This window comes from Drosophila albomicans, chromosome 2R (assembly GCF_009650485.2).
Source record: "Drosophila albomicans strain 15112-1751.03 chromosome 2R, ASM965048v2, whole genome shotgun sequence".
Lineage (NCBI taxonomy): Eukaryota > Metazoa > Arthropoda > Insecta > Diptera > Drosophilidae > Drosophila > Drosophila albomicans.
Window position 1 is genome coordinate 33,358,248 of NC_047631.2, and position 17,995 is coordinate 33,376,242.

Here is a 17,995-nt window from a genome sequence, read left to right on the forward strand (position 1 = left end):
GGGTATAATAATGGAAAATAAAAACCCCACCGCAGAGGAAAAACCCAATTAGGTTTCATGTTGTTTTTAAATTGCCAGACAAAGTTTTTTGTTATTGTGGTGTGCAACAGCAGCTGGAGGAGGAGAAGGAGAATGAGCAGAGGCAAACGGCACCTTTCCTCCTCGAGGAGACTCAATGCCGTTGGCGCTAAGCCCACTCTCACTGCTCCTCCCACTCCCCTCTCACTCCCCTCTAACCAATCCGGTTGCCCGCATCAAAAAACAGTTTCACTTTGTTTGCTTCCGTTGAGCTTGCAACATTTCCGATAGAGAGAAAATCAACTACAGTTGGTTGCAATCGTAGTTTGAGCTCGTTTTGGAAATCGAAATCAACTTAACATTCAAATGCAGAGCGACAAACCGAAACGAAAATCTGTTACAAATGGATTTCCAATGAAAATCGCATCGCAGTCGCATCAAATGAAATTGAAAACGGCTGTCAGAACAAAAAACTCTAAATCAAATATGTACGATCTGCTAAAAACCCATTTTTCTCTCTGCTGCTGCAATCTAAATCAAAATCAAACATGAAACGTGATGTTCTGCACAACTATTCCGCACTTAAATCTCCCAGGCAGCAATACAAAATGCTGAAGCGGGAGAAATGTGAGCGAATTCCTTTTGGGAATGTCCTGGTGAACCACTTGAACCTAACAATTTGAATAAAAAGATTGTGCCAGAGGCGTTGGGGCTTGAGTAGAACACGTCACAAACACACTCACAGCCACGTGTGTGTGTGGGGGTGCAGCGACAGTGCTGCCAACTCGTGTGAATATTATGTGAAAAAAATGGTTAGATTTTACATGATTTTTTTCAGAGTTTAAACGGCAATTTAAAAGTTGTAAAATAAGCATTAAAAGTTCAGCGGAATATTTGAAGTTTTACCGCTAATTAAAGTGCTATTTTTAGCGGGAAAAAAGCGGAAGTGGCTGCACTTGAACAACAAAAACAAATTGCCGGTGGGGAATACATAAAATATTTGTGACGTGACAGTGAAAAAACATTTATTGCCTGATGCGAAAAGCATTCTCTCGCAAACACACACACACACACACACACACACACACACACACACACACATATAGAGTGGGACACCCACACACAGACACGTGATTTTGCATTTAATTTGTTTCTTTTGTGCCAGACTAATTAAAAGTTGTATAATTTTGTTGGATACTTTTAATATCCTGTACTTGAGACGTGCCCAGAGTGGGCATGTCAGGCGTTAATAATGCGAGGCAGATTGTCACTTGAGCAAACAGGGAAACAGCTGCTAAAATTAGCCAAGCAACAGGGATTAAACTCTCAAGCGAATTTGCAGGGCATTTGTTAGTCCGAAACTCACATTTGTTTTATAGTTTGCGCATAAATCAAAACTACACGAAACTTTTATACAACAATTGTGTTTGCACACTAGTGTGTGTGTGTGTTTATATTTGCTGTGGCAGACAAACAAGAATTATGAGATGAATTATCGCCAAGATAAATTTTAAATTTTAATTGCCAACGACGAGCAAAACGCAAGGCAATAATTTAATTGCAGGAAAACGCATGTGATTTGTGCATTTCAAATCAATTAACGAATTTGAAGGGTATTCTAAGAACTTAGCTTGTTTCCCAGAATCAACTGCAATTTGTAAACAAAAAAGTGTAGCATACTTTTCAGCGCAATTCTAATTTGGTTGATGTTCGGGGAAATAATTGTAGTAACTGCAAAATGAATGGCACTTGTTGCAAATTGATGAGCATAAACTACAGCAGAGTAGATAAAAAGTTAATTAAGATGATGCACTTTAATTTAATTATGAAATTTGAGGAGAAGAGTATTCTAAAGACTAATAACCACTGCAATTTATATGCAAAAAACTGTAGCATACATTTCAGCATTAAAAAAGTTCAGTGAAATAATTTCAGGAAGTGGAAAATGAATGGAAATTGTTGCAAATTGATGAGCGTAAACTGCTGAAGAGCGGAGAGAGGGGGAATGAAGTTAAGAAGCTGCTTTTTAAATCAATTATCAAATATAGGATGCAGGGTAATCTGAAGTCTGAGTTTGTTTGCCAATATCCACTGCAATTTATACGCAACAAAAAGTGTAGCATACTTTTGAGTGTACAAAAAATAAAGTGAAATAATTGCAGGAAATGGAAAATGAGTGGCAATTGTTGCGAATTGATGAGCGTAATCTATAGAGAAGAGCAAATAAAATTAAGATGATTAAAAAGTGAAGCCGAACGTGAGAGAGAGATTGGAATTGCCGCGTGACAGATTGTGTAATTGGTTTCAAGTGTTAAATGAGCTGGCGTTAAGCTAATTGCATTGCATTAATCAGTTGGCTCGGCTCAAGTGCAGGTTATCGAGTTGGTCATATCTCATTAATGCATTAGCTACCATGCCCCGAGGGACGCACTTGGCCCAGTTGATTGCCTGGGCCTCAGCAAGTGTTGCTTGTTGCCTCGCGAGTGGCCAACAAAGTTCAACAGCAAGAGCAACAGCAAAGCTGGTTGAACATTTCATTTTTGCATTTTGCAGGCAGTTCGTCTATTTACATAAGCCAAAGTCCGGGGTTGGATCACATGGCAATGCTGCCAGTTAGTCTATGTCTGTGTGTGTGTGTGTCTGTGTGTGTGTGGGTGTTGCAGCTCGAGTGAGCAGAAACAGGACTCAACATGGCTTTTTACAACATAAACACAATCGCCACCCACCTAATCGCCTCGCTCAGACCTCAAACCTCAGCGAAAAGCAATTTGCGAAAAACTACAACGAGGAGCACTTTCAGTATTTCGCTTTTCCTCTTTTCCTCTTCTCCTCCTCTATTTCGCTTTTCGAGTAGTTTTCGCTGCATTTCGCTTTTTCCCCAGGCAATCCTCAATCCTCTTTAACGTATTTACAATTGCCAATTGCATAAAAGGTTTTAAATTGCATTAAACATGAATGCCAAACACTCATATTTTTTGTTGTCGGGCTGCCACAAATACATGTGTAACAACAACAACAACAACAGCAACCGCCAAGGTAATGCGATAATTAATAATTAAAAGTGTCCTGTTGACACGGGCTTAATGTTATCCGGCTCACAGTTGACAGAGTTCCTTCCTGCAAACATATTTCCATTTCAATATTTAATCTCCTCTTCTCAATTATTCAATTCAACTCTTTCGCCATATGATACCGAATACCTTTGGCATCTGCAAATCCTATTGTAATCTCCAAATTGCAAATGACATTACAAAAGGCTTTACAATTGTGGTATTTTTCATTTTTTCATATATTACACTTTGTTGTAATATGAAATAATTTAAAACAAGTAAGAAAGCAACAGTCGAGTATGCTCGCTGTGAGATACCCGAAAAAAGCCAAGCAGTGCAGCATTATTAATAAAATATACCAAGTTAATATACCCCAAAAATCATATAATACTGCAGGCTATATTTGATATATTGATATAGTAAAAATCTACCACGAAAATACTAGCATATACTATAGACTATATTTGGAATATTGATATAGTAAAAATATACCAAATTACAACACCACAAAAATACTAAAATATATACTACAAGCTATATTTGGTATATTAATATAGTAAAAATGTACCAAATTGATATACCGCAAACAATTTAAATATACTGTATATAGTACTAAATTCAAAATATGCCATAGAGGTCTAATATACCAGATTTTGAAGCAAATAAGTAGTAAATAACTTCCATATTTTTTACCAGATCGCAACCAAATTTTCAGGAATCATGAATACAATAGTTATCTCAAAAAATCGGGACTTAAGCTTCCACATTACGCTTGTTATCACATTTTTGCCATATTGATTTAGAAGTATCTCAATTTATAATGTTTGAAACAAATTTCTTTTTTATTTGCTTAAATATTATTTTTCTTTTCTTACAAGGTTTTTTTTTTATTATTTCTTACACCTGTTCTAAAATGCATAATATATTTTGTAATTTATATTTTGTTCATATATTTTATATTTTCACTTTAGTAGAAGTAATATTTATAATTCAAAAACAAATACCATAAAATGTTGTTTCATTTAATGTGCTTCTTTAATCATAACCCATCTTTAGTCGCATGGACTTTCCCATGTTTATGAAAGGGTATTCATTATTCATTTATGTTTGCTCTGCTCAATCGCAAAAGCAATCGCAATCGCGATGAACAACTGTTTGAGCAAGAGATCTCCCTGGAGTCTCCTCCACAAATATTGCCGCACTTTTGGCCAAATGGCAGCTTCATTAGAGCCAGAGAAATGATTGAAATTTGCGTTGTTGTCGCTGGTTATTGCTTGGCGATGGAAATTTGGATGGCACTGGGGACTCACAGCCAGTGGCGGTCACGTGAACGCCCTCAATGCAAACCCTGGGATAAATGTCAGAGCCAGGTCCATTGACAATAAATTTTCGGGGCTGGCATTTTGCCTGGCAGCAAACAAACCTTTTTATGGCCGCGCGCTGTTATTATGTTATCTTCAAGCGAGGGGCGGGGAGGGAGAAGAAAGGGGAGGGTAACACATGTCATAACACACAACCAACATATGCAATAATAATCCTAAACAACAACAACAAGCATAGCTATAAAGAGTTTGATAATACTCGTAAAAGTAAATGCGGCAGCCACAGAAAAGTTTTCGCTTCGCTTCAGTTCTTTCTCTTTTTCTGTGCTTTGTTTGTTTGAGCCATGGCCTAAATGCTGACGGGCAGACAGACAGTTTTAATGCATTTACACTCTGCCACAATTCTCCGGGGCAGATTCCACATGTCTCCCATAACTCTCGTCTCAGATTAATCAATGTCTCGCCTGCCACATTGTGTGGCATTTATCGCTCAAATAGTTGTCATCGATGTTCTTATCTGCGCTGTCGTTAAAGACAATTATCGCTTGTTGTTGACGCCTTCTTCTTCTTCTTCGCTGATACCAAAACATTCACCACATTCTGATGTTCCAAATGACTGAGAAGCGTGGGTAGTGTCAGGGTCAAACAGAAGGTTGCCAAGTAGGCAAAAAGTTGAGGGCTGAGGGTCAGAAGTTCAACACGCAAGTCCCACAGACTTGCACATGCATAATTGAAGAGACGAACGAGCTGGCAGCACAATAATGTTGCTCCCCATACGCTCTATAAACAAAACGAATCCCAACAAAAGGTATGCGCATTTCATGGACAGATGTTGGCCAACAAAAATCTTTTCATATATGATAATTCTATATTTAAACCTCTTTCTCAAACTGACTTTTTTGTTATCATTGTGACAACTAAATCCAGTTTTATATTAGATAAAAATAAAACATCAATGACAGAAAATAAAAAGCAAAGACTGCTTTCAGGTTGAAAATTCTTTAAAAAACCACAATGAAAGCATCCCAATAACTAAATTACAAATAAACAAGTAAGATAGATAGCATCAAGTGTGCTCGACTGTGCAAAACTGCAAAACAGTGCGGTATTATTTTTAAAATATACCAAATTAATATAACGAAAAATACTAAAATATACCAAAAGGTATATTTGGTATATTGATATAGTACTACATTTAAAATTTATGTAAAAACATACCAAAATATTCTACCATACAAATACTAAAAATATACCAAAAGCTATATTTGGTATATTGATATAGTACTACATTTAAAATATACCATTACTTAAAAACATACCAAAATATTATATCATACAAATACTAAAAATATACCAAAAGCTATATTTGGTATATTGATATAGTACTACATTTAAAATATACCATTAAGTAAAAACATACCAAAATATTATACCAAACAAATACTGAATATATACCAAAAGCTATATTTGGTATATTCATATAGTACTACATTTAAAATATACCATTAAGTGAAGCCATACCAAAATATTATACCATACAAATACTAAAAATATACCAAAAAGGCTATATTTGGTATATTGATATAGTACTGCATTTAAAATATGTATACCATAATGTGCAAAGTATAACAGATTGTCAGACCCATGGTAAGAAGGAATATTTATTATAGAAACTATTATTAATATGATCAACAATACAAGTATTTATATAATTTGGTGAAATTTGTATTTTCTCAAGTGTATATTAATTCCAGTATTATACTTTTACAGCGTGTCTGCCAGTCGACTACGCTTGTTTTTTTCCTGCTGCTCTGGTATTCATTGTGTTTTAATCATTAATATTGAATATGCCAACTTGTGCTGGCAAAAGTTGATCGATGCCCAAATATCCAAGCATGATGCGAATATTTTAATAATAATAATTAAGAACTTACTTTGCTTAAATTTAAACAGAGTTTAATTTAGTATAAGTAACATAATTCTCTTAAGACCAGCTGCCTAATTGAACTGCAAAGTGAGTTGTGCTTAAATCCAAGTTGAGTGGCATCTAAATTGCCGACGAGCTAATTAATCCCAGCTGGGATTTACATGCGTTCAACCTTTGTTGTTGCATTATCAAGCGTATGGAAGCGTCTTCAATGGCCAGCACACAGCACACAACATTCTGGGGCATCTCTGAGCTTAATTGCGGAAGCTGATAATGAGATGCACATACATAAAGCGCGACACAAGTACGAAGCCTGCCACTTAGCATAGTTGTGTGCGTTGAGTGTCTCTTTTGTGGCTGTGCATGTGTGTGTGTGTGTGTGTGAGAGGCTCTCGGTTAAGTGGCGCTGCGTCTTAATCTTGATGCGAAAATCGATCGAGCTGCAAAACGATGAAATACTCGCACTTTGCTTTCAATGTCGCTAACATCACTTTACACACATTTTTTGACGGCTGTCACTGCCACAAACTATAACAACTTGCAACAAACTGTTGCATGCAGACAATGTGTGTGTGTGTGTGTGTGAAAGGGAGCCGAAAGTGCTCTTAATTGCGAGTGCGAGTGCGCAGTCTGTCATTATGTGGTGCACACAATGGATGCGCAAAAAAGTATGCTACAAAAAATGCAATTTCGCCCCCTCATCCAAAGTCAACAACAAGAGCTGCCAAAGACAATGCCAGCCAGCCACTGAAACAGTGTAACGTGCAACCTGCAACATGAAGTGGCAGCTAAAAAAGCGCTACCCTATACGTAAACGAGATAGCAAGTGGGGTGTATTAGTGAAGAGAGTGAAGAACTGAAAGTTGTTAAGAACTGAAATAGTTTCACTTTGATTAATAATAGTTAGTTTATGATTCCAATTCATTATTTATAATTCATGCTCATTCATTCAAATTCATTTATGTTATTTCTCGCTTATTAAATTAGTTATTGATGTTCTTTCTATATAATAACCTATTTTAACCAACTGCATCTACTTCAATGATGCGATTCTATAATACAAGTGTTTACACCAAAGTCGCATCACGTGAACAGGTGTTTAGTGGTGAAAAAGTACATAAATTCAGCCAGCAAAAAGAAGAATATTAAACATTTCATTTATTTTTAAAGAATTGCAAAGTAATTTGAAATAATTTTAAAGCATCAACAATGATGCGGCTCCATTAGAATGATTCGACGGAAGATGTTTTCAATGATGCAGCCCGGTGTAAACAGGATATAAGTGTATTCAAACTTGGGTTATTTTTGTTCAGCTGAGCTTAGCTTTTTTTTTGTTTCGTGCAATAATTGTAAGCAAATTTATGCAGTTGTTGTGCAGCAGGCAGACACACAACATTCGCCATGCTGCCAAGGGCCATTGAATATGTCGAATGTTTTTCTTCATTACGTATACGACACAGTTGCCCCGCTCTCTCTGCTATGTCTGCCCTCTGGCTAAGGGCAGTTGGAATGTAATGAAGTGCACAGGCACATCAAACCAATGAAGTGTGTAATTGTCGCCCTCAGCCAATTTGTAAGTCATGTATGCACTGCTCTAATGATGTACGACAACGAGTCGAGACGCGATGAATCCTAGAAGTCGAGTTGAACCTCTCTCGTTGGTAGCAATAAAACTTGTTGTGTCTGTTGGGTACGAACTGGCACTAAAATAAAATAACAAAGCACTTGAACGTGATGTCATGCCAGAGCATCCCTTTCCCTTTCCTCCTCTCTAGATTTCTTCTCTTTTTGTATATATCCAAAGCTAAAGCTGAAGCTGAAGTAGATTGTGGATTGTGGAGCCAACAGTCAAGAGCTCAACTCGAAGGTAACGCAAAGGCTAAAGGCAAAGTGTAAACAAACTATATGGCAATGAGATTAACGCTCTGCTGTGTCGCCTTGCCTCCTCTCTCCGCTCTCTCTCTTCTCTCTATTTGCTTCTATCTTTCTGTCTGTATCAGAACTCGAACTTAAGCATTTACTCGTATGAGAAGGCAACCCGAAATATGTTCAGAGGCTAGAGTCTGAAAAGTCAATAAGAAGACAAGACAAGTTTAAAGTGTTGCCAGGCTAAGAGACAACAAAGTTGGGTAAATGTTTGCCCACCTCTCCCTCTCTCTCTCTCTCCCCTCTTCATCTCTGTCGTTGGCTGTTTGCATCCCCAAAAAAGTTTCACTTTGACAACGGCAAATGACAGCACAGACAACTTGCTTTCAAACACTCAAAGCAGGTGGAGCAGAGCTTCTACTTCTACTTTTACTGTCTCTGTCTCTGTCTCTGGCTGTCAGCTCAGCTCTTTGCTCGCTGTCTGATAACGTGGCCTAATTGTAGCAAAGTGCGACTCACTCAACTCAGTTTACAATAACAATGCAACCAGCTTTGGCTCTAGTGCAATTTGCAAGTCTAATCTGTGTGTTTCACGCCAGGATTAGCGCCAGATAATGAAGATATTCCCAAAGATATTAATGAGCAGAGCGAGGTCCTCATTAGGCAGACCTTTGCCTGAGTACGTGACAACCTGGCTAATTGCGGTGTCAAATGGTAAAAGCAGTCAACAAGGGAGGAGAAGCAGACCATGCAAATGAAATGGCCAAAACAACATGGCCTTAAAGCGATTAGAGGCTGAAACTATGGCAAGTGAATGGCCTTAAGCCTTAACCGTAATTTGAAGCAATGTCAACAATCCGAAAGGACAGGAATGTGACCCAAAATAACGATGGGGAGCGAATAAATTGTCTAGCAAGTTTTTGTATTACACAAATCGTAGTTAGATTTCAATGCGAATGCGAATACGAAGAAGTCGAAACTTTTGGCTCCAATTACTCGCCAAATTTGACTCAAGACGTTTTCAATTACGCGCAAGTTGAAAACTTAAAGCTGACCGCAAATGCCTGTTGGCCAACTTGTTGCCCAGTTTTCAGTTCTTGCCCTCTTGCTTTTGCCGTCTTTTATTTCGAGGCACGAACGCGAGCAACACTTCAACGTGCGCTATCAACAAATCGAGTTCTCCCCTCGTTTCTATGTTTCGTTGCAAATTCAATAAGCATATATATGAGGCATAAAAAGAAGCGCTCTTCTTCTTTTTATACCCGCTATCCTTAGGGTAGAAGGGTATGATAACTTTGTGGCTGCAGAGAATGTATGTAACAGGCAGAAGGAGGCATCTTCGGCCCTTTAAAAATACGTATTCTTGATCAGCGTCAACAGTAGAAGCGATATAGCTATATCCGTCTGTCTGTCCATCTGTCTGTCCATCTGTATGTCTGTCTGTCCGTCCGTATGAACACCTAGATCTCAGAGACTATAAGAGATAAAGTAAATTTCTTTTTTAGACAGCATTTGTTATGTTGGCACGCAGCTCAAGTTTGCTTCAAATGTTTACCACGCCCACTTCCGCCCCCGATAATCATCTAAAATCGAAGGCGCAAGGGTATTTTTTAAGCTAGATTCTCGAATTTTGGTACAGACATCAATAGTATCTAAGATTCCTGAGAATTAGATTGCAATGGGATAAAAATTGTCGAACATAGCTAAGAAATACTTCAGTATTTAAAATTAAGCCTATTGCAATTGGGTTTTAGATACTTTGGCTGACAATCTGGTATATTTTGTACTCCATGGTATATATTGTACCACATTCAAAGTATACCTTGGAGTACAAAATATACCATGGAGTTTCAATATACCAATTATAGCCATTGGTATTATAGCCTCTGGTATATTTTGCACTCGATGGTGTATTTTGAATTTAATACTATAACAATATACCAAATATAGGCCTTGGTATATTTTATTATTCTTTGACATATACCAAATTTAACCAATTTATGTTAATAGAACTTTTGCGGAGTATTATTTTGGTATATTTTAAAATGAATACCGCACTGTTTTGCTTTTATTCAAAATGGGAACCAGGTATCTCAAAGTCGAGCACACTCAACAGTAGCTTGTTTTTTTTGGGCCGAGTCACGTGCCGCGGCAACAGAAGCAGCTTAAATTGGCAGTTGAACTCGTCAAAAGTGAAAACGACAGCGAAAGTGAAAACTGACCAATTGTCTTCGTCCGCTGCAATTTTGCAACTGTTTGTCAAGAGCGTGTCCTGAGCACACTATTTGCCTAGCTCTAGGCTTTGACACAAAGCTACCTTTCGACTTGTTTATGTTTGTTTGGCTCTTGAGTTTTTGACTGGCAACAAAGGGCAGCCATAAAGTGTGGCATAGAAAGAAAGAGAAAGAGAGAGCGAAAGCATGCTTTGGCTTGATAATTAAACTGTCAAAAACATGGCATCATTTTTTTTTTTTGCTGGCTAACTTCAAAGCAACATTTGACCAAAAACGAGATCTGCATTAAATGCTAATTTCCAGCCGAAGGAGAGGCGAACTAGAGAGACGAAAAAAGCATGAAATAATATCCTGTTTTAAAGGCAAAAGAGCAAACGAAACCGCATTCGATTTGCATGACGGGAAATGAGTTTTATGCCGTGTTTGCTTCAGATTTCGCCAACGCCCGAACTACACTTTCCCCTCTTTCCCCTCTAGCTGCTCTTTCTATTTCATTTTTATTTTTTTGCTGGTGAAACTTGCCGGCAGCTTAAACTAATGGCGTCCATTAATCAAAAGACGTGTGTACACTTAGTTAGAACCTTTTTATACCACGCACTCACACACAGCACAGAATAAGGTATATCGGGTATATCATTTCTCTCTGCTTGTGATTTGTGGTGGCTTCGCTTTTGTGTTCGTGTTTTTTGAGCATAGTTAAACATGGCAACTTTTGCTTGGCATTAGACTAACTTTTAATGCGTGTAACGTGATTAATGTGAAGCGCTTTGAAATTCGCTCAGCACACGCGGCGTATACGTGTTGCCACACACACACACATGAAAGTTGCAAACTGCAGCACAAATTCCACTTCACTTCAATTGAAATTGTGTCTTTAATTCTCTTTGCTCTCTGCTCTTAGCAGATTACGCTTCTGTGTGTGTTTTCTTGACGCTTCCGCCTTCTATTTTCTTAACTAGGGTATTAAATCAGGTGCTGCTCCATGCTACTCTCATTCATTGTTCTTTGTCTTACGAGTGGTTTCTTTTTTGTTTGGTATTTTGTTGTTGAGGGGCGTGGCAACGCCTCCGGCATCTGCATAAATCATTATTTCATTTCTTTGAGCGCCTTTTCTGCATGGCCAAATTCAATTAGTTCGCACTGAAAGTCCCCCAGATGATGAAGGCAGGTTTTCAACACTTTTTTGAGTGATTGCCGCCACCACAGACAGGCAGAGGGAGGAGACGGGGACGGGACGTTAATTGAATTGCGGCACATGGCAGAATGCTTTAAAACTTTGGTCCACACACACACATGTGTGCAGCCAATGCAAATGGAGCTGAGCCACAGAGAGTGGCCAATAGACTCGGTATTTGCACAAAGAAAGGAGGACTCAGTATAAAGGAGATACTGAATGCTGAGATACATACGCGCACTTGAAGTCCGGCTGTGGATTTAAGTCCTTTTTAACATGCAATGCGGCGCCAGTCGATGCTCGATTGTTGGAGCATGTCTTAAGTCCTTGCTCGCTTCCTTTCTCCTCTTGTTTATGTGTGTAAGTGATATTTATTTGCACATTGCTGGCTGGCGCCAGTGTCTGACTGACTAACTGACTGACTGACTAACTGACTGACTGACACACTCACTCACTGACTCACTTATTCACTCACTCACTCGTTCACTTATTCACACTCCTTCACTCGCGACGTCTTTTGAGAACTGTGTGTGTTTGGAGTACTTAACCCGACGCAGCAACTGCGAGGACCACAACGATGAATGGCCAGAAGCGCACTGACAACATTCACTTAACACGCTGCCGCTTTTGCTGGCCAAATTCTTTCAGCTCTCTCTCGAAGTGAAGCGCAGGCGCATTGGCAGACTTTGAAGCCTTAAAGAGCGGCTTTCAATTTCAGATGGAGACAAGGGGAAGGGAATTCTGTGAATGAACAATGAGCAGCAGTTCATCTCTGATTGCTTTATGTAACTCTTAACGGTTCCGCGAAAACTCTTAACTGCCTACAGCATGACCAAGTTTTTTCTTTTTCGCCCTCCTTTGAGGGATAAGAAAAGGCTTCTGCTTGCAGCGCTTTTGAAAGTTGCACTTTCATTCATTTGTTTGGCCCACTTTGGTGCTTTGTTTGCTGTTCAGCATCACCGGAAAATAACTGTTGCTCACTCGCTGCCATCTAATTGGCCAACACATCGATCAATTATTAATGCTGCTAGTCGACAAGGGTTAAATTTATAATCAAAACGAAAGTGCATAATTCATAATTCAAGAAGTAGCATAAAATATTTTGCTGGCATTTTGATACTCTTTAAGCTTGTAAATTAAATTCAATTTAATTGTCTAAAGTTTAAAGTGCAAAGTGAATAATTCATAATTCAAAAAGTTACAAACAATATTTTACTAGCATGTTGATACTCTTTAATTTGAATATGTCCACAGCAACTTTATGACGAATTTTGTAAATTTAATTTAGTTGTGAGACTATTTTGCTTAGTTAGAAACGAAAGTGCAAAATGAATAATTCAACATTCAACAAGCAACGATAAATTTTAAGTTTACTATATTTTGCAGCAACTTTATGACGAATTTTGTAAATTTAATTTAATTGTGAGAAACGAAAGTGCACAATGAAAAATGCATAATTCAAGAAGTAACTGACATTTGCTGAATTTGCTGACATTTTAATGCTCTTTAAGTTAATATTTTACAGCAGTTTTATGCTAAACTCAATAAATCAAATTTAATTGTAAGACTATTTTGTAAGTTAGAAATGAAAGTGTAAAATGAATAATTTTTAATTCAAGAAGCAAAAAAAAAAAATAAATTCAATTTAAATGTGAGAGAATATTACAAATTAGATGTTTCACAAATTCTCTTCTTTTTACGCCATATTTTTTCAGTAGTTTTTTGTTGAATTTAATAACTAATAACTAGTTAAAACCCGAACTATTTTCCAAGTTAGATATTTTGTAAATTCTCCTCTTTTTATTCCAACTTTTTCTGCAGTTTTATGCGGAGTTTAAAGACTTAAATTTAAATGTAATTGTGACACACTTTCTTAAGTAAGATATTTCGAAAAGTCTCTTATAGTTTTCCTTTTTATGTGCCATAAAATAAATCTAGTTTTATTAAGAAAATTGCGTGTGGCATTAAGAAACGAAATGAGAAACTTGTTTAATTGCATTTTGCATTGTGCAACGCAATCTCTCAATTTTGATGCCTTTATTTGTTCCAAATATAAGCTTATAAATCATACAAATAATGGAAACTGAGCAATGCTATTTATTGATGTGCATTTTGTGTGTTTGAAGACTTGCTTAAATATGAACTGGAATTTTGTGTATATTTAGAACAATGTTTGCTCCACATGAATGCAAATCCTGGAGCTTTGTCTGAGCTCGAGATAATTCTATTGTTCGAGGAAGACTTAAATGCAGTTTTCAGTTTGAGTGCGTGCTTCGAGTAATTCGAGTAGTGTTTAAAGTAATCAGCATGCAAATGCGAATTTAACGGGCAGCAAACTCAATCAATTGCGTTGGCACTGAGCCAACGGGGCGTATGGAAATGGAGAATGGAGAGAATGAAGAATGGAATTCAATGTTTGTTTGCATTGCTTAAAATACATTGTGTGCGCATGCAATTAACTTGTTTTGCCGTGGCCATTGTGTGTGTGCAAGCATTGCAAGTGACATTTTCCACAGCACAATGGAAAATATCACATTGTACATTAAAATGTGACACTTTCAGCGAGCGTGCGAAACACACATGTGAGTTGCGATTTGGTGTCAACATTTGCCCAGTGAAGAAGAGCATAATAGAGTAGAGCAGGAGGCATGCCACGTGTTGCACATCAACTGACACTGTCGAAGACACCCACGTCCGTCTGCCTGATTATTTGTTTTGATAATTGACGCGCTCTGTCATTAGTTGTAATCGAGGCAAATAGCGTTAAAGTCGACACGCCCTATTTAATGGCAAGCCAAAAAGGTTTTTTTTCCCTCCTCCCTCATCCGCATATCGAAGCCTTTAACCTGAATTGTCTGTGTTGTGTAATCTACTGTCATCATCATCATCATGGTGTTCATAATCAACATTGGCTACCTTTGGATACCCCTTTAAAAAGAAGTAAACAAAGGAAGGTATGCTTGAATGTTAGAATTCATAAAAATTTGGTGGTGATCAGCTAAAAATTGTGGAAGGTATTTAAGAAATCGTTTTATATGGCTCTCTATTATAAGTTTTGAACGTAATAGTAAATTGATATACTAGTATTTTTTGGTATACTAATTTGGTATACTTTTAGAATAACATCGCACTGCTTTGCGGTATTTAAGAAGTGGCTGCAGCTGTCGAGTCTTAGTTGCTTTGGATGACAATCTACAATATGGTATATTTTCAACTCTTTGGTATATTTTGAACTTAATAGCATATTATATGTACTTTGGTATATTTCAGTAAATTTGGTATATTAATCTGGTATGTTTTAGAATATACTGTAAATTGTTTTGCTTTTGGTATATTTTAACGTAATAGTATATTCAATACCAAATATATACCAAGTATAGTATTTGGTATATTTTAGTATATTAATCTGGTATGTTTTAGAATATACTGTATATTTTTTGCTATATGGTATATTTAAACGTACTAGTATATTCATATACCAAATATAGTTTTGGTATATTTTAGTATATTGATCTGGTATGTTTTAGAATATACTGTATATTTTTTGCTATATGGTATATTTTAACGTAATAGTATATTCATATACCAAATATAACATTTGGTATATTTTAGTATTTTTGTATGTGGTTTTCGTAATTTCTTAATATATATTTTACATGGTTTACTCTATGGTATATTATCAACGCTATATTATATCGATATACCAAATATAGTCTTCGGTATATCTTAGTATTTTTGGTATATTAATTTGTTATGCCTTTAGAATAGTACCTCATAGTTTTCGTACTTTTGGTATAATAATTTGGTATATTTTTATTTAAAATGCGTAGTGGATATCTTAGAGTAGAGCACACTCGCAAAGTCGAAGCAGTTTCTCATCAAAATACAGCGTGTTTTTTGGTCGCGCACTCCCCAACGTTTTTTGTTGGCGGTCCTTTGTTGACTCTGAAGCATTTCGTTTTGTGTGTTGCTGCGTTATTTGTTGACTGGGCGTGCTTAAAAGCTGACAATAATAACACACGATACATGAACGCTCTCACCACAGCCACTGACAGGACATATCAAAAGCAATCCGCTGACGAAAAAGAGCTTACAAAGCCATCCTCCCCTGCACTCACACACACACACACACACACATACATAAAAAGAGCAGCTGTCTGTGGAAGCCGTGCCTAACGACTGCTAGGCTGACATGTCGTATACGTTATTGGCCACTGTGCTTTTCAAGCCATGCATTTGAATACACACACATGTGTGTGAAGTGTATGTGTGTGGCTTTGCATAGAGCGGAAGCATTGCGAGGCCAATCAGCGGCAACCGGGCGACATCATTACAGCTGAGATGCTTAAGCCTTTGATGTTTAGTCAAAGGTAGAAACCGGCTCAATATGATAATACTTTGATGCGTCTTTCTCCATTTTATTGTCTGCATAAATAGAAGATGTCTATTATATTAATATAGTAGTAACATGAATGTAAAATAAACTAACATAGCTAACAAAGATGACTTCTATACTAATATAGTAGTAAAGCCAAATTAACATAAGCTAACATTAGTGTAGCATACTTTTCAGCGCTGTTTCTATGAAGTTGCTTTTTCACTTGGAAAATAAGCTTACATAATTTACTAAGATGGCCATTATATTAGTATAGTAGTAAAGTGAATGTAAAATAAACTAACATTACTAACAAAGATGTCTTCTATATTTATATTGTACTAAAGTAAAACTAACATAACCTAAAATTAGTGTAGCATACTTTTGAGCGCTAATTCTGTGAAGTTGCATTTCAACTTGGAAAATAAACTTACATAACTAACTCATTATATTAATATAGAATGTAGTAAAATGAATTTAAAATAAACCAACATAACTAACAAAGATGTCTTCTATATTTGTATAGTAATAAAGCAAATCTAACATAACCTAACATTCCACACCAATCAGCTACAACTTTATTGTAGCATACTTTTGAGCGCTGTTTCTATGAAGACTCGCTTTTAAATTTTGGTTGCGCCAAATGAACTTAATATGCACGTGGAGAAACGCAGTGAACTGTCAACTGTGAAAGTCAAGCAAAATCGCAGCTGCTCTCAATTCATTCATTAGCTATTTGCGCCACAAAGACAAAGGAAAGCGACATGCACACGAGAGACAGCAGCAGCAAGATATGAGCAGTTGAGGTTGAGGTTGAGCATGGGGTCTGACGTTGAGGTTGAGGTTGAAAAGCGACAACAATTGCCAGCGAAGGAGGCATGTGGATGAGCATGACGATGAAGTCACATCTTGTGCACTTCGCTGGCGGCCGTTGTCATTGCCGTTGTCGTTGCCAATGCCACTCTGTGTCGAGTCGAGTCGAGTTCAAGGAACGCTCACGTGAGCATCCTCGAAGGAAGACGGCACAACTCATTTCGATTTAGCTGTGAAATTAATTTTAATTAAAGTATTGTTACTGGAATTCACCTGTGTTCTGATTGCTCTGCGCTCTACGCTCTGAGCTGGTGCCATAATTTAGTCTAGGGACTAAACGCTGCGATTTCTTTGACATCGCAAATTAAATATGCAAATGGGCGACGCAGAAGCATTTGGCATTCTGTTGATGTATCTTTTGGTCGACTGAATATGATTTTTTATCGATTTTGGCTGAGACCGACTCGACTTTCAATCCAACTCCCCAGCCCACGCTCCCTTCCATTCGCTCATTGCTTTCTGTTTGTAATGCGAATGCGAATGCGAACCTGAATGCGAATGTGAATGAATCTCGAGGCGTCTCCGCTGTCGTCTCAGCAAATTGAATGAAAGATCTGAAGTGCTGTTGCCGTTTGCTATTGCGCTAGAGAAAAGTATGTATAATATTATTGCGTCGTCGTATCAATATAATCAGCTTCTATCTATAGAACGCAAATTCTTCTAATGAAATTAATGCTGGAAATTTCTCGCATTAGCCAAGTTAATGCACTTTGACACACACACACACACAGAGAACTTCCTCCTCTGCCATTGATTGGGAATATAAATATTTATGGCATTGTGTGGAAAAGCCATTTTAAAATCAACCGAGTAGAAGCGCAAAACTCATTGCGACTTCAAAGCAAAATCTCGTTATAAATATCTAGAGCAATCATATCTCTGAACGGAGAACTTGAGATGAGTATATTAATATTTATGTTGCTCACATTACGGTTGCGAATATTAAAGTCTTTGCTTTCCACCGTGAGCTGCATTTCTCTTTAAATCCCCTCGCAGGAAATTCGTTGAAAGGCCAAAGCTAGCGGCAAAGCCAAGCGTACTCCTTATGCATGTGTCCTCATTCAACGGAAGGTAAACGATTTGCTTTTTCATGCGAAAAGCAAAGCTCTGTTCGCCGGCCACGCAACATGCCACCACGCTGCCACGCTGCATATAT